General features: G+C 46.5%; 1 protein-coding gene across 11 annotated transcripts in view; it reads left to right on the forward strand.

The window, feature by feature from the left end:
* The window catches only part of LOC144281984 (BEN domain-containing protein 5), a 1,369,676-nt gene that overhangs the window by 1,113,802 nt on the left and 237,579 nt on the right, over positions 1–18,295 (forward strand). The gene's annotated exons all lie outside the window — the stretch shown is intronic.

The raw sequence follows: 18,295 nt of genomic DNA on the forward strand, positions 1-18,295 counted from the left end.
TCTTTGGAATAGTCATGTAATCAATCCCACAATGATCTATTTTTTCTTCACGTATAATCAAGGACCTGGAATGCTGAATTGGGATGCAAGGTCTGGAGGCTTGGTGGTGCCCTGGGGTGGCACAGGTTAGGTATACAGACTAAAGAGCTTGATCCTCAGGGTGAGAGCCAGTGTCTGAGATGGACATGATAAATAAGGACAGGCCGAGTCTGACTCTGAATCCTAACTGAAAGGGCTGGGTAGAGAAGCAAGTCCGGGTGTGGGGCAAGAGGGCAGAGTTGGGTCCAGTGCCTCAAGGGTTGCAGTGGAGGGTGCAGCCAGGTCCAGGGCCTAAAGACTATCTCTGGGTAGTCATGGAACCTCAATGGGACACCAGCAGTCACTACCATGGTTGGTGGATGGCTTTGTTCGGAGTCCTGACTAGTCCCGGTGCTAGTAGGAGAATGAAGTGACATCATGTGGAACACCTTGCTGCCTGGCACCACAGTTAACCCTCCGTGAATGTCAATCAGTCCTGAAATAGCTTTCCCTATCTATCAGAATTCAGTGTGCCAGGTCCTGCGGTGGGCACCGAGAGGGGAGGGTTGATGAAGATGCGGTCCCTGTCCTGCAGTAGCCCAGCCATCTGGAGTTGCAGACTCCTAAGTAACGTGTCCCATCAAAGGTTCTCCGTGGCATGATGGGGAAGCAAGGTGAGAGGACAGGATGAGAGGACAGTAACCCAACTCAAGAGTCCAGGAAGGCTCTCACGAAGAAATCATGGTTAAGGTGGAGCTTGAAGGTTAAGAAACAGTTAACCAGGCAAATATTGGTGAGAAAAACAGTCTGGGAAGAGGAACTGCTTCCACAGCAGCACAAAACACAACCGTGTGCTCAGTGAAGTGGGATGTGAGGAGATGCCAGAGAGAAGGCTGGAGAGGAGACAGGGCGATGCTGAATCTGGAGACTAAGAACCTGGACTCCATCCTGAAGGTGATGGGAGGCTCCTGAAAGGTTTCAAGCAAGAGAGTAACCCAGCCAGCCTGGGGCTTTAAAGGGATCACTTGGGTTGTTGGAGGAGAGTATAGCGGAGAGGCTAGCTGGAGGCCGGGCAAAATTTTCAGTTTGATGTTTCTGAGTCAAAGGTCAGTTATGCTTTGATAAAATTAATTAGAGAAGACTCAGAAATGAGAACAAAGGCTTTTGCGTCTAAAGCTGGGTATGAAATGCTAACATCTGCACTCCTGTATGCAGTGAGCGCACCTCCCATTCCCTTGCTATAAAAGGTGATGTGAGGGGGCACAAGGTCTCTAAGGCCCCTCCAGCTGGAATGCTTCAGGACTCAACAATTCTATTTCTCTTCTTAGGGTGTGAGGTGGATGTTTGTGCCATTGCCCCTGAGCAAGAAATGAGCTTTGGATTTTGCCTTCCGAGTGTCAGAGTGGGTTTGCCCTGAAAGTTTGCTGTTACCTGTGTGCCTTACCTGTTCTTGTGTAAGATGCTGTATTTGTCACAGGGTTGGCTAGTGTCAGGATCTGTGCCAAGATCAGAGCTCATCCTGTGGCTAATATCAGGACTCAGTCTGTGACCACGATTGTTACTCAGTCTATGATGGTTATAAGGCTAAGAGAATTGTCCAGTGAGGTCTTTGAAATCAGGCCATTGGGCTTATTTCCACAGTGTCTGCTCCACTTAGCTGACCTGCCAAACTGTGCTAAAGGGTTCTGGGCACATACATGCAAGGACTTCAGGTTCTGGGTGCCTGATTCCTTATACCTGGAAGCTGGGAGGAAAACAGATACTCCAGATCTCCACAATCTTCAGTGTTGTGAGACAGCTCTAATTCACATATTGGAGTTGCCTGTTTCATGACTAAGAGCTCCTTGAGGGAGGGCATCCCCCTATGCCCCGACCCCTCAGTTTTCATGAATGTCTTATCTCTGCCCATTTTTTTTCTCTGCCCATTTTAATTGAGGAATTACCTTGTTGCAGGTACTGTGCTGAGTATTGGAGATATAGACATGACCTAGTTACACACAACCTCTGCCCTCATCCAGGTTACTGTCTCTCAAGTGATGAGAACATATATGCTGTGATGGGAGAGGAGTACGGGTGCTAATGAGAGAGCGAGGGTCCTAACCAAGTGTGGGATCAGAGAAAGTCTTTTTGAGGAATTAATATTTAAGTTGAGGCCTAAAAGATAACTAGTAATTGGCCAAATGAAGGGTATAGGGGGTAGAGCTTGTTTGAAGATGTGGAAGTAAATGAAAGTTGGCCCACTGAAGGGACCACAAGAAGGCTAGTTTGAGACCCCTGTTGGATGTGTTCTGTCTCTTAACTGCAGCGGCGGTCACATGAATCTACAAATGTGATAAAATTGCATGAAACTGAATACGTAATATACCCACACAAACACATGTAAAACTGGTGAAATATGAATAAGGCGAATGGATTGTATCAACGTCAGTTTTCCAGATATTGTACTATAGCACACAAGATGTTACCCTCACGGGAAACTGGGTGAAGAGCCCATGAGATCTCTCCGGATTATTTCTTACAACTGTATGTGAATCTACAAGTATCTCAACATGAAAAGTTGAAAGAAGAAGAAGGACGAGAACCAGGTGGCGACGAGTTTGGTTGCAGGAGAGAATGGAGGAATATGTAGCCTAAGTTAAACCCAGACAGTTGCTAGAGGACAGACAACACAGGATTAAAGGCATGTGGGACTTTGTATGGAGATGATGAGAAGCCTCTGGAAAGTCTTATGCAAGGAGTGACAGGATCAGATTTGCATTTGAGCAAGATCACAATGGTTTGGAGAATGCATTGGGAAGGGGTAAGATTAAGAGTAGAGAAATGAAAATTAAACTAGAATATAGTGGATGAGAAAAGGACATAGGAAGATTTGGGAGATATTTATGGGGTCAGAATCAATAGCATTTGATGACTGAGAGGTGAGAAGACAGGAAGAATTAAGAAGGACTCAGGTTTCTAACCTGGTCGTGGGGATGACAATCTTTTTTACTAAAATGAGGAACATCTGAGAAGAAATGGGCTTGGGAGAAAGGTTTGAAGAGATGGGTTTGGAATATTTGAGATGCCATTCAGTGCTCCGAGTCCAGGTGGCTAGTAAGCAGCTGTGTGTACACGTGTTGGGAGCTCAGGAAAGAAATCTGCACTAAGCACATGAGCATACAGAATAAGAAGGCCAGAATTCTGAGTGAGACTGACATCTAAAATATGGGTCAAAGAGGAGGAGCCAACTGCGTCGACTGAGGATTATTAAAGAGGTAGGAAGGAAATCAAGACTACTGAAGTCAAAGAGAAAACATTTCTGGACGAAGGCCAGGTCAGCAGTATGAATGCTGCTGAGACCAGATGAAGGAACGTGCCCTTGAACTCGGTAGGTCATTGGTAACCTTGGAGAGCTTCTAACCAGTAGAAGCAAAGGCCAGGCCGCAGAGGGGCTGGGGAGTGAGCAGGGGGTGAGCGAATATTGATAACAAGCGTAGACTGCACTTTCGTTCAGAAAGTTCTGCTTGTAAAGAGAAGGAGAGGAGGAAGTAACTAAAGGTGAGGCAGAGATGAGTGAAGAGGGCTTTGAGGTGGCTGCTGTCATGTTGTGAGGTTGGGGACAGAGCTGACCATGCGTAAGCACAGAGAGGAAGAGACCCTCCAGGAAGGAGAGGTTGAAGATCCAGGACAGAGCACAGGGCCTGGCTTGGAGCAGGTGCTTGCCTCATGAACACCAAGTATGTTCGGAAGCGACACTTTCTGAAGGCGGAGAGTTTCTACGGGTACAGCCCCTGGGTTCTGTTGTACCCCACTAACTATTCTAAAAATGTGGTTGTGCTTCCTCTTTCAGGAACAGCTGGGCCATTAAGAACTGCACAAAAACCACCATTTCAAACTCCCTAGAGGAGGCTCAATTTCAGATCTGAGCCAAGGTGCTTCCTCTCTGAAGGGCCTGTGTGGCTGGATTGGCCCTCCCACAGCAGCACCCAACACTGACTCCCAGCATGAGGGCAGAGCCCCCACACAGCAGCAAACAGAAAAGTTTCCACTGTGGCTTCTTGCCCACCAAGCTCAGGGTACCCACTCTCTTGGGGAATCAGCAGGGCTGGGGGAAGGCGAACCGTCTGACGCAGGCCTTCATACCCACCCTGAAAAGGCAGTATGGCTGACTAGGGAACTCGGGCTGCTGGAAAGGCTGTGCCGGGAGACAATAATCCATTACGTTTAGTCCAGGCAGCCCTTCAGTATCAGCCATTCCCCCTTACTAGCTGCCACTAGCTTGGGCAAGGTGCTTTACTTTCTTATTTATACAATAGATAGCAGTTCATGGGGGTGTTGTGAAGAAGAAAATGAGAGAACATAAATAAAAGAGCCAGGCATATGTTAGATTCTTAATAAGTCCACATTTTTTTTTTCGCCTGCTTGCCAGAAGCCAAAATTTCCTTTCTCCTTGCAAGTGCCCAAGTCTTGAGTCTAAGGGCCAAGTCTAAAGAAAAGAGTGTCTCAGGAAGGAAGCACCTGACGCGTCTGCACCTCAGGATGATACCATCTGTCCCTTGGGCAGGTTTTTGTTCTTTTGTTTTATAGATTCTGCTATAAAAATGGTTTAGATTTAATACATGAAACAAAAATGCAGACTAAATGATAAGTCAGGGGTGGGGGAGAGTTTGTGAGAGAAATGTTCTTCATGTTATAAAAAGGATCCTCTGCTTTATCACAAAGTTTCTTTAAATATGTGCTCCCCTGGTGCAATTAAGCATTTGTTTACAGATCATTAATTATCTGGCAGAGAGGCTTGGCTGGAAGGAATATGGCCGAGAGACACAGCTGGAGAATTGGGAGCTCGTGCCAAGTGAGAATCCATTAGAACCAGAGATAGTAAAGCTCCGAAACGCTGGTGTAAATCAGAGATGAAAAGGAAGTCAACTTCCAAGAGTGGAGTACGCAGGCACGCTGAGACCTCTGGCGAGGCTGGATGGGCAGGTGGCAGGCCGTTCACCAAATCAGGCCAGGCAGGAGGAGAACAGGCAGGAAGAGGTAGGAGTGGGGCTAGAAAGTGGGGTCTAGTTCAATGTGGAACATTTTGTGTAGGAGGTGACTGTGGGATATCAAGGTGGAGAAGAAAGTCTAGAAGGCAGATACATCAACACTGGGCTCCCACAGTGATTACATATTTGTAGTTTCTCCCAAATTCTAAAACCAGTTCCCACTTTTCTGCCTCTGTATACATTGGGCTCTCTAGCACAGATGGTGTCTCCTCTCCCTAACCCCATACCCCATCCTTCAGGGACCAGCCCTCACTATCCTTTCTGGGACGCCTTCCCTGGCTTTCTTAAGCAGACGCAGGCTGTCCATTTCCTGGACAAACTGCCTCCACTTATACATACATCCACTAGCTCTAGCCTCACAAGGAGTCTTCCTGGTTTAACCAAGATCCTTAACTGAATAAATGTACCAGGCTCAGCTCAATGAACTCAACCAACGTTACTCCACTTGTGTCGTAATTACTGCGTTTGCTCTCTTGCATCTCTCCCCAGTTATAGGAGTTTCCTAGGGCTGCTGAAAAAAAAAATGTACCACAAACTGGATGGCTTAAAACCACAGAAACTTAGTCCCTCATTCTTCTGGAGGCCGGAAGTCCAAAAGTGAGATGTCAGCAGAGCCAAGCTCCCTCCTTTGCTTCCTCCTAGCTTCTGGTGGTGGTCATCAACCCTTGGTATCCTTAGCTCACAGCCGCATCACTCCTGGGTCTGCCTCTGCAGGCATGTGGCCTTATCCCTGTGTGTCTGGGTCTTCACATAATGTCTTTCTCTTCTTACAAGGAAATCAGTCATATTGGATTAGGGCCCACCCTAATGGCCTCATCTTAACTTGATTACATCTACAGACACTCTATTTCCATAGATACTGTGGTTTTGGACTTGAACATAGCTCCTGGGGAAACACAGTTCACCCCAGAACACCCATGAAAAAATCATTTCCTACTAGGGAAGGACCATTTCTTGTTTGTCTTTTTTTTTTAATTTTTTTAAATTTTTATTTATTTATGATAGTCTCTCTCTCTCTCTCTCACACACACACACACACACACACACACACACACACACACACACAGGCAGAGACATAGGCAGAGGGAGAAGCAGGCTCCATGCACCGGGAGCCCGACGTGGGATTTGATCCCGGGTCTCCAGGATCGTGCCCTGGGCCAAAGGCAGGCGCCAAACCGCTGAGCCACCCAGGGATCCCTCTTGTTTGTCTTTATGCCAATGCATGGCAGCAAAAGGTCTGACACAGAGAAGGTGACCCAGGAAATACTTTTTTGGTGATTGACTATAAACCTGTGCTTTCCTAATCAGATGTTTTTAATACTTTGTGTACACCAGTGTCCACTGTGTACAAAGATCTGGGCTAAATGCTTTCCGTTTGCTCTCTCATTTAGTTGTACCAAATACCTGGAGGAGTGGGGGGTGGAGAGTGGGTAGGTCTCCCTGCCTTCCAGGTCAGGAAACCCAACTTCAAGGAAGTCAACTGACTTGCCCAGGTCTGTATAACTAATGCACTATGCCTCTGGGATTTGAACTCAGATCTGTCTGGTTTCAAAGCTCAGATTACTCCACTACATTCCATGGCCCTTTCTTTCATCCTGGTTTCAGAGAGGCTTCTTTGGGGGTCTAGACTGCCACAGCTACACTTAGGGCAACCCCCCCTAAAACAGATTGGGATCATGCTTTGGACAGTGTGTTAGAGAATCCACAGCAGCCTTTGATGGGGGTGTAGGAATAGAAGATAGTACAGAGGGAGCAGCATTGGAATGGCAGCAGGACTGGAGAGACACTTCAGGGCAAGGGAACATGTCAAGGGAGAGAATTAGAGAATTAGAGAATTAGGAGGTTTCCTCACCATGCCCTTCCCAACCAGGAGAGGCTTCTTCCTGATGCAAAACCTTGAAAATGATGAATTACGTTTCTGCAGGACTAGGTAAGCTAATGCCATGGGCACAGGGAAGATCTAAAGTTTAGTCCTTTTCTTTGCCTCTGCCTTCTACTGAAGCCTGTACCCTGTAATCCAGAGAAAGCATGGGAATGTAGGGCAGAGAAAAGGCCCACCCAGAACCTGGGCTCCAGGAATGACTTGGTCAAAGGCAAACTTTTTGGCTTTGGGTAATCACAGTCTTTCTGTCCTCAGTTTCATCATTTCTAGAATGAGTGCTTTGGGCTATAAGTTCTCTGAAGTCACTATTCTTGGTTTCCTGCTTCTATAGAATATGTTTCCGTTTTATAACTCTATTTTAAGGTGTTTATTACATTGCCAAGAAAAGAAAAAAAAAGAACCTTCAGGATGAAATTTCTCCATGCCAAGGAAAAAGATTTTTTTCTCTTCCCTTTTTTGCATGCAAAGCTCTGCTCTGTTTCTTCTGTGTCTGTCTTTTCATTCTGATAACCCTCACAAGTTTTCTCAGTAGCAACAAGCGCTCTCTTCTTTTCTTAATACCAAAGATTAAGTATTTGCTCAAAAAGTTAAAGCCATGTGGACAGAGCTTATCTGGCTCCTATCCTTGCTCCTCTGTTGTGTGCTTTTGCTGTGACCTGTCCAAACAGAGAGATGGAAGAGAAAAAGGTGCATAGGTCCAGCTTTCTTAGCTTGGGGCAGTTTTGCAGCCCCTTTGCCGAGTGTGAGAGCACAGTGATTTCATTTCCTACTCTGCTTTTCTGCCTCTTGAAAGCGTGTAGCCCCTAAGGTGAACGTTTCCTGGCAGATTCTGTTTTCCGTGGACATTGAGCATCTAAAGTGGAAAAAATGCACCTTACTGTTTGTGCCGTTGAGGCCTGCCTCCACCTGGGGAGCAGCAAGAGTCAGAAGGATAGAGTTTTGAGCACTTCATCTGTAAAGGTCATAGTAGCAGAAATGGGTTGACTTGGAGAAACAAATGTTCCTCTTGCCAAGAGTCCGTGTCCCATTTGTCTCCTAAGCTGACGAGTCTGGCTTCCAGAGGACTAGAGTTCTTCCCCTGGTGACTTGGAGTTACTGATAACTGTTTGCATATTCTAATGGAAAAGATGAATTTATAAATTTAATGTCTATGTCTTGTTCCCTAAGGAACTAGGGAATGGGATTTGGATTTTCCATCCAAATACCCCTTATGCTAATGAAACCACAATGGGTGGCTATCAGATGTATCAGCTAGCAGGAAGAGGGGTACAAACCCTTACATCCTGCATGGAGCCGGTGATGGGGACTGACATACCTAAGGGCAAGTAGCATACTCGGGACCACTGGAGGCAGCACAGCAGAGTGGGAACTTTGTGCCAGGTTTGAATCCAGGACATGATTTGGGCCCTCACTTTTCCTCTCTGAGCCTCAGTTGATGTGTCTGTAAAAAGAGGATAAGAATTATTTTCTAAAGTTATCATGAGGATTGTCAGTGATGCATGTAGCATTACTGAGGACAGAGTAAGGAGCTCAATAAAGTTTAGTCCTTTTCTTTGCCTCTTCCTCTCTTTTACATGTATTATCTCATTCACTCCTTTCAAGAGTCCTAATAGCTAAGTTTAGTTTCCCATTTTATAGACAAAGCTCAATCTGTCTGGTTCTCTACTGTATCCCAAATATTAAGCAAACCTTCTGGCATATAATAAGTCCTCAACAAATAGTTCATTGGTGAATGAATGAATGAATGAATGAATGAATGAAGCAGTTTTATAGGAGTTAAGAATCTTGCCCAAATTTTCACAGCAAGTATCCCAGATGAGTTAAGACATAAGGCAGGGCATCACAGAAAAATTCATACAAGAAGACAAAAAAAGAACCCAGAAATGGGAACAGAAAGGCATAACATAATTCATCCTTTTTTATGATTGAGAACACTGTGTTTCACAATTCCAAAGTCGTGTTTTAAATATACAAAATCTGAACATAATTTTAAAAGCAGACAATAAAACCTCAAGCTCAGCTTAAGTCCCAGAACTTCATAAAAGTACAGATCTCACTAGGTCCAGCCTTGAAAGAAGGCATACTGCCCCAGCCCAGGTCAGGAGGGGATGGTGGGTGGCATCTCTGCACTAATACTGCCTATCTTTTGGGGGGAGGAGGCTTGATCCTTCACCCCGAAATAGCTGGCTTCTGAGGATCCATCCTTGTCATTACTCTGTGACCTCCTAAAACGAAAAGGTAATAGAGACTGTCGCAGAAGAAGAGAGTGAAAAGACAACTGATAGTTTGGGGAACCTACCATGGATGAGGCTGTCTGCCTGGCACTGGACATGCATAGGCTGTTAGCGCCTGTGACAACCTTGTAAGATTCTGTTGACAGTGGAAAAGCCCAAGAGTCAGACATTTGCCCGAGGTCCCAAAGCACCTTGGTGATGGAATATTAATTGAACCCAAATCTGAGTTCCAAGCCTGTACACTTTTTACTTTTATTATTGCCTCCTCACTTCTGCTGGGCCACGTTACCTCTCCAGAATGGAAAGCCAGAAGCAGAGCTCAGTGATCAGAAACCATTTTATGGCCCAGCAGCATGGCAGGACGTGTCAGCAGGGTGGAGGTGAGGTCCTGGTGTTACCTACTGTGCCTACTAGCTGAGTTAGATGTCTCCCTAATCGCTTCATCTCAAGTCTCCTAAGCCTCTGTGGGTCTTGCTCCTGTCCATTCCATGTTTTATAAGAAAGTCTCTCCCTTAATGGATTATCGTTTCATCCTCTCTTCTTGCCATTTTCCCCATGATAATCAGGGTACACCTGCTAGTAAAAGAGAGGAGGTACGGTTTTGATATTCTGTGCTCCACTCACCTACCATCAGCACAGAAGGAATGTATGAAAAAGAACTGTCAACAGAAAATGTGTTGTATATTGTATACATGAGTCATTTTTTTCATCACAATATAAAAACTCAGAGGCTAATGACTTTTTTTTTTTTTCCTGGTAGCATAATAGGTGACCTTACTGTGCCACTAAATAAATAAACTGGTTTTGAGGAAATAAAGAAAAGCCTTCTTTATATCATGGATTGAATCTAGTACACTCCCACCTACAACAACACAGAATGAAAATATCGATGAATTCCAGGGTACTTTTTGAAAGAGTGCCAGCCAGGGTCTCACTGAGACCAACCAAGGTGGTCCGGACATCCCTAGCAAGTGACCCTTTAAGGAAGCAGGCTCCATCATCTCCCCATGCTAACTAGAGGGGCACAGATCACCCTTACTGAGGCAAGAGTCAGACTCCTAGGGAACCAGAATTGGAGTGGAAGTCTGTGGTTGGGGCTCTAGAGTCAAGCAGCCTGAGTCAAAATCCTGCCTCCACCATTTACTTCTGTGTGACCCCGGGCAAGTTACCTAACATCCTCAGGCCTCAGTTTTCCTAACTTTAATATGAAGGTATCTAATACTACTACTACTACCCAGGAGTATTTTGAGGATTAAATGAGAAATGTATGTAAAGCCTGGCATGAAGGAAACATTCCACAAAGGTTCACTGCTACAACTCCTATTCTTATTCTTACTCCAAACAACATCAGGGTAAGAATGGTTTGGGGAAGGTGACACTGCTTCAGCCACTTCTTCTTCCAAAGACTGGAGCTCTTTGACCTTCTTTTGTTCTGGCTCAGAGGAGCCTCCACCTAGACCATGAAGTAACAGGTGATTCCCAGCAGGTTCAGACTCCCATCAAAAGAAGGTATAAGACCGTAAAAATCTGCTTGAACAGTTAGAAAACTCAGAGTACTTGAAAAATTCAGGGTGTCTGGAGTGAGGAGGCCATGATTTAAGAAACTCCAGACAATGTAATCAAATTATCAGTATTCATAGAATCATTAGCTACTCAATTTAGGGCTGCTTGGAATGATAGTTGTTGGACTTTCCCATTAGGCCCAGTTCTCAGATTTCTAAGTGGAGATTCAAGCCTCTCAGAAAAGGGATTAAACTCCACAGGCACTTTAGCTCCTGTTGCCTCAGGAAACTCTGACGCATCAAAACATGCCCTGAAACACAAGCTTTGGACCAAAAACTGAGGTTTGAGTCTTCTCCACATGACTGTAAACAACTACCACCTAAGTCTTAGTTTCCTCCTCAGAAAAACAGAGATAGTAATAGTATCAACCTTATGGGTCATTTTGAAAAGATGAAAGGAGTTAATATGTAGAGCAACTGGCACAACTCCTATCACAGAAATCAGTAACTGTTAGTTCCATTTTCATTCCTTTCCTGAATATATGGATTTTATACTGAATATATGGTCTGGTTAGGAGCTATTCTTAAGAAAAAGAGCGGTTCACGATTGCTGTGATCTTTGGAGATGAGTTAACTTTCTGAATGAATGCTCCCCTTTGTGCTTCTGATCAGAACGGCAGCCCAGGGTTAGCAAACAGAAGCCCGAGAGTGAATGACAGTGTGGGCTGCACTCTGACCCCATGAGGAACCGTGAAGGGCAGACATTCTGAGCTACGGGGTGCTAGAGGTGAGCAGAGACAGGAACCGGAGACCTAGCATATGGTCTTTCAAGGAAGGTTGCCCTGTTTCCTCCCAGGTAATGTTGGGATCATCAGAAGACCAAGATGTGGCAGTGATCACCTAACTGAGTGGGGGGTTAGAGAGTCTGTGACTTCGGCCAGCAGCGGGGTGTGAAGGACGTCTAGCCTTGTCAGGTGAAGCAGAATCACCATCATGTTTCCCAGGAGGCCCACAGACTGTGCCGGTGAGGTTCCCGCTACTATTATATTAGCATTGTTGTTAGCCTATGTCAAGTATGTGTGATTATCAACTTGACTATTTTTCTACTATGTGCGTTTTTCTGTAATTATTCCCATTTTGTTTTCTCTTTATATTTAGAGAAAACCTTTTGAAAATGTCAACATATCTATTGGCACTAAAACAAAACAAAACAAAAAAAAAACAAAACAAAAAAACAAAAAACCCAAAACAAAACAAAACTACAAAAGGAGCTTTTATTGTTTTTTGGGCTATACTTGAGAGCCAGACATGGTAGGGGCCCAGAAATAGAGACACACTCAACAAGAGGAAGGTGAGGTTCAGAGGAACAGAATAATACCTCTGGGATACCTCTCCTTCCTCACCTTTAGGGGCTTTCCTCTCCTCCAGGGTCTATATTTCAGACTTGTACTTATTCAATGAGTATTTGCTTAGGGTCCCCCATGGGCCAGGCTAGGTGCTAGGATACAATAGTGAAGAGAACAGATAGTGTCTCTTGTCTGGTGGAGTTTTTGGTCCACTGGCAGAGACAGACAATAAGAGAATAAACATACATTATGTGCTACAGTAAACCCCATGAAGAAAAACACAAGGTGCTGTGAAAATATGTAAATGTGAAATATGTGAAAATACGATGGGAGGAACAAGTCAGGGAGGACTTTCCTGAGGAAGTGACATTTCAGGCAAAAAAATAACAGAACTAGTTAATCTAATTAGCAAAACCAGAGGCAGCTTCTAAGACTAATGGGCCCCTAATTGAAATTCATAAATGAGGCAAGGTGCATTCTTCCAAGGTAACAAAACCTTTTTGTTTCTTTTTCAGAACCAATTCAAATATTGTTCCCTTGCAACAGTCCCTTCTATTTATAAACTTCTTTTGGTCTTTGACCATTGGGAATTTGTTTGCTTAATGTCTCTTATGTGGAGTATGTACTCCTGGAGTAAAAAGTCTGGATTCAGGTCCTCTGTGTGACCAGCTTCTGTGTGTGACCAACGCGAGGTCATAACACAGCTGAGATCTAAGTGGTTGAACTTGACCATTGTCTGCTTGATCTGAACATCAAGTCAAGATGCACATTCATAAGGTTTTCAACTGCTAGAAATGCTTCCACATTTTACATTTTATATAGTGCATACAAGTCTTTATTTATTTTAAGAAAATAGTTCACAAAGTCAGTTTGAAAGAATGCATGGCTCCAAACACAATCTCTTGAAAGCATGTGCTGCAAGTTTGGGCAAGGCCCCGAGCCTTAGAGGCTTGAATGTGTGAGATCTGAGCTTGTGTGGTGGCTGACCTGTGCCCACAGGCTCTGGTGGAAAGGGCGGGGCACTCAGATGAAGTATGGTGGGGCACTCACTGGATGATTACCAGCATTGTTCAACTCATTATACTCAATTTGATGCAAGAAACATTCATTGGGCACCTTACTCTCAGCACTGGGATAAGAGCTCTCATAATAAATATATTAATACCCCTGACAGTGACAGCAACTATCATTTCTGGAGGACTCACTATGTGTCAGGCACTGTGCTAAGCATTTCAGTTAGACATTTATATTTATGTATTTCATTTAATCCTCAGCACAACCCTATGAAGCTGTATTAATATTCCCTTGAAGAAAATGAGGCTTAGAGAGATTCAGAAACTTATCCATGACCACACAGTAAGGATAGGCCTTATTTATTGGCCAGGACTTAGATCCAGGGCCTAAGACTCTAAGACCCAGCCTCGTTTTCACATCAATATGTCATTTTTCAGTTGAAGAAATTATTACTCCTCAGAGAGGTTGCACAGACATTTCAGAGCCCTGTATATTTTCCCTGAAAATAATATCTACAACTTGTTGAGGAATTCCTATGTGACTGGCATGTTACCTTAAAATTCTCCAACTCAGAAGTACCCAACCTTGTCCGATATTAGAATGATCTGGAAATTTAAATAAAATAAAAATGAAGGCCCTATCACCAGACCAACTGAATCAAGATCTTGGGGGAATGGGAGCTGGGAGCAGGATATTTTTTAAGTTTCCCGGGTGATCCTGATACACAGAGAGGGTGAAAAACTCCTGCCACGATTCTCTCAGTGCCTTCCAAAGATAGCCTCATTCTTCTTTTTAAAGATTTTATTTATGTATTTTTTGAGAGATACAGAGATAGCAACACACGCACGCGCGCGCGCGCACACACACACACACACACAGAGCGAGAGCAGGAGCGGGGAGGAGAGGGAGAAGCAGGCTCCCCACCGAGCAAGGAGCCCAACTCAGGGCTCCATCCCAGGACCCTGGGATCATGACCTGAGCCACCCAGGTGCCTCAATAGCCTCATTTTGCAGATAAGAAAACTGAGGCTCAGGGAGGTGAACTGTCTTGCCCGAAGTCACAGCAAAGATGTGGATTTAACCCCTGGGTTGATTCCAAAGCCCATATTCCTTCTGCCCTCCAAGCTGTCACCTGCATGACAAATTAGCATTCCCTCTACCTCCAAACAGTGTTCGCTGGCTTTTGAGTTTGTCCTCAACAGCAACTCCTCGCTTTCCTTCCTTCCTCCTCTCTACTGCTCTCTTTCCCTGACCCAAACCCACAACTAGATCCAGCCAGACTTTATGATTGGGAGTTCACGTCGATGCACTGGCTCGATGCTCCTGCTTTGGGGTGACAGTAAGATAATGCCCACCGTGGGCCTTCCAGCAGGTCCAGAGCCTCCTGAGCTCACAGCCCAGCAAGTCTTCTGGGGGGTGGGAATGGGAATTTTAACGCAGAGACTTTAAAAGTCAAATTAAATATCACAGGAAAAAAAGGAAAAGGCAAAATCATGAAAAAATGTGGTCAATCATTAGTGGAGAGGTTGAAAAGACACGCTCCAATTGCTTTTAAAATTCACAGAACCCAGGTCTCCTTAAAATAGTTTTGCAAAGTACACTGAGAATTCCATGCAGTAATATGAAACATAAGGCCTGCCGCTGCCACTGAACATGCTTCAGCTGGCTAAACTGAAGGCGCTTGACATTAACCCAAGGCTCTGCAGAACTCAACAGGAAAGCACAATGGAGACGCGGATGCGAAGCTGCCCCAGATGTGTACATTTTCTGCTCCATTAAAATGACTTGGACGAAAGGCAAAGTACATTTGGCCCCAGAAGGAGGGAGTTGGGGAGGGACAGGCACGGGACATCCAGCCTCATCACAGGCCTCCCACTCCCCAGTCTCGCCTCCCCTCCAGTCCTTCCCCCACACTGCTTCTAGAGCAAACTGTCTCTGATGCAAATGTGACTGTGCCTCTCCAGGGCTGCCCGGAGCCAAAAGGCTTTGCTATAAGTCTGCATTTTCCCATCTCTGTCATGGGGTTCATCATACCCACATCAAGGGTTGGGCGTGAAATTAATTGAGACGTAAACATGGTGCGTGACAAGCATGGGTTATAGTAACCTCCGGAGGAAAAGCAGATATCACAATTATCATCACTGGAACCAGGTCACAGGAGGAGAGACAGGTGAAGGAAGTGAAGGTGTCTGAGCAGAAGCTAGGTCAGACCCTGGGGAGATAAGATCCCAAGTTTTCCATATTTGAAGAGCTGCCCTGAGGCTCCGTGGTGGTGAACCTCGTATGGCAGCTACAGGTGAAGGGTTCTGCTCCGTGTGAGTTAGGAAGACCTTTCTCGCAGTCAGCAGTGTCCGGAAGTTAAGGGATGGTCGTGAACTTCATGACAATAGAATTGTGTAAGAGGCATGTGGATGACCGTGGGAGCAGGATATAAAGAGGGGACTCGACCGTGATTTGGTTGAATCAGGCATTTTAACCACCTCTGTAAGTTCGAAATCTCTCCTTTTGAACCATCTTTGCTTGGGAACCAATGATCTGTGCACCGCCTTGAGTTTCTGGTTTGTGTAAAGCCCGGGGCTCCCGTCTACAAGTCACAGTGTGACTCCATTGTCATGAGGGCGGAGGAGGTACTTAGTAGGTTTTCCACGGAGCTGTGTTTAAAGACTGTGCGAGTCACTCAGGAAGCAGAAACCTGGGATGGCTTTCTGTGGCCCTCAGGCTGTCCCGCGGTATCTCTGCGAGCATCCCATACCCGCCGTTGCTCCCCCCTAGAATCTGTGCACCTCCATGCAGAATGGGTTTGAGTCTGTGTTTACCCTGCTGGCATCCGTGTGTCAGTTTGCTCTTCTTTCTGGGTCAGGGGACATGAAACTACCTCCTTATGAGAATTGTTTATGTGCACTTGGCTGGGGATTTTGTTTGAACTGAGGGTACAGCGATCCTTCATACGTTCACAAACCTGTCGCACAAGGAGCGGAACCAGTGCCCGCCCTTTGGCACGGGGCAGGAGACAGAGTTGGATTCAGCTACAGCTAGGAAGAAAGGGGACAGATTCTCAGAAAAGCCGCACAAGAGGTTTGCTATTCATGCTCTCTTGTGTCTTCCTTTAGTGCGTTTGGTTTACAAGCATTTAAATACTCTAGGAACCTGGGAGGCTGAGGTTACCCAGCTTTTTGGTCCCCTCTCAAAGAGCTCATTCTAATGAGGGAAGATTAAAGGTTCTGGCACAAAATAGTAGACAGAGACTACCTCCGCTTGAGGAGTGCAGGTGGTTGGGGAAGGCTTCACAGAGGAGGTGACATTGGAGCTGGTCTTCAGGGGAAGTTGATACCAGCATGCGCTCCAGGAGGAAGAAGGGCAGAGCGAGCATACAGGCTTGGGATCTGATAAGGCATGCTACCTTGGGAACTGTCGGATAGTTTGATGTGTCTGGCATGTACTGTGTCCAGGAAGGTGGTAAGAAAGATGAGACTGACAGTGTATTTGGGGATCACCTTCATTTGGATAGCATAGGACGCTGGCCATGGTATTAACTTGAATGATTTTGCAGTTTCAGGACTTTCATTAAATGTGGCCAACTCTGCATGATCCATCTTGTGAATTTTCAGAAACCTTGCTACATGTTACTTCCCCCTGACCACCATAGGAATGTACTCTTAAGATAAAAACTCGTTTCAGATTAGTCCAAAGAAATCATAATCATGAAGGTAAATCTTCCGGAACAATGCAGGGTGGCACCTCTTTTCTTCTGTGTTTGGGCCAACGTCAAACCAACATCTGCATCAGGAAACTCATAGTCCTGTCTGGCCACAACCACATATATACCACTGGCTTGGTTTAAGGGAACTTAATCTGACCTGTGCATTGGGATCTGAGAGGTGTGTGTTAATGGGGTTCACCTGTATAACATTATCCCTAAATCACGATGCAATAATTCATGGGTTTTGGTTTATCTCTTCATCATTAGGGTAACTGATCTGAGATTGAGCACAGTGCTTTTAAAAAAATTACGCGTAATACTTTGTGAATACCTGTTTATTGCAGAAAATAGTTAAATATAAATATATAAATGTAAAACACAAAGGAAAACAAAATCGCCACTGTTATGAAGTAACATTTTGGTGCATTTACTTTGGTTTTTCTTACAGCTCGAGTTCATTTAAATGGAATTTTGTTTTTTTAAGTAACATTTAATCAAGTCTGCCAACGTCAGTAAGCATCCCTCTACGAAAACACTTTTCTCATACACATGATAACTCCTACATTTTTAATACTCCTGGACGGGACTGTAAGGGTTTCGAGGACAGGAAAGGTGTTACTCATCTGGTGACCTAATTTTGGCGCAGGTATCCAAAACCGAGACTCCATTCCGGAGACACAGTCGCTGCAAGGGATCTAGGAGTTTTCGCCTGTCCTGCTCCTCTCTGAGCGACTAGCACCAGCCGGAATCCGGCACCTAGAGCTTACCCACGAAGGTCCCCTTGCTTGAGTGCAAGAACGAAGTACCGGCTAGCTGGAGGAGTGCAGATTTCTATGCATTATCACCCTCCCCCAAATCTGAGTCCCTGCCAGGTGCCAGGGCAGGGACTGGGAGATGGGGCTGGAGCCATAGTCGGTACCCACGGCCGCTGGGGGGGGGGGGGGGGGGGCGGGGGGCGGGGCAGCGGCGCTCCAGGGCTCCAGGCCCCGGCCCCTCGGCGGGACGCGGCTGCTGTAAGCAGGACCCACTCGGCCCTTTTTCATTTCGTGGCTGGTCTGGGGGCAGCCAAGCCCCTCCGGGCTGTCTTGTCCGCGACACCGGGGACAGACCACAGACGGATTCCGGGGGTCCCCTCCGTGGCCCGAAGGCGCCCGGAGCGCCCGGCTCACCCCGGGGTCGCCGCCCTCGGCCCCCTGCAGCCCCGCTGCGTTCCAGCGGGCCCGGCTCGGCGCACGGCGCACGGCGCACGGCGGGGAGGGAGGAGCCCCGGTGGGGGCGCCCCCGGCCCCCGCCCCGCCGGGAGCTGCCGCGCCGAGGTCCATCCGGGGGTCCCGGACAAGCCCCGTGGTGGGGGGGCCTGTCGGCGGCGCGGGGGGAGCCTCTGGCCGGCTCGCGGGAGGAGGACGACCCGGCGGGGAGCGGACAGCGGCCACTAGGTCCTCGGCTCGCTGGCGGCGCCGCTTCCCGCCCGGGGCTCCCCCGCGGCCGCCCCGCCCCGCCCCGCGCCCCGCCCCCGCCCCGGCCCCCGCGACGCCCCTCGGCGGGCCGCGCTCCGGCTGTGATTGCTCGGGTC

The sequence above is a fragment of the Canis aureus genome, chromosome 13 (genome assembly GCF_053574225.1).
Source record: "Canis aureus isolate CA01 chromosome 13, VMU_Caureus_v.1.0, whole genome shotgun sequence".
NCBI classification, from domain to species: domain Eukaryota; kingdom Metazoa; phylum Chordata; class Mammalia; order Carnivora; family Canidae; genus Canis; species Canis aureus.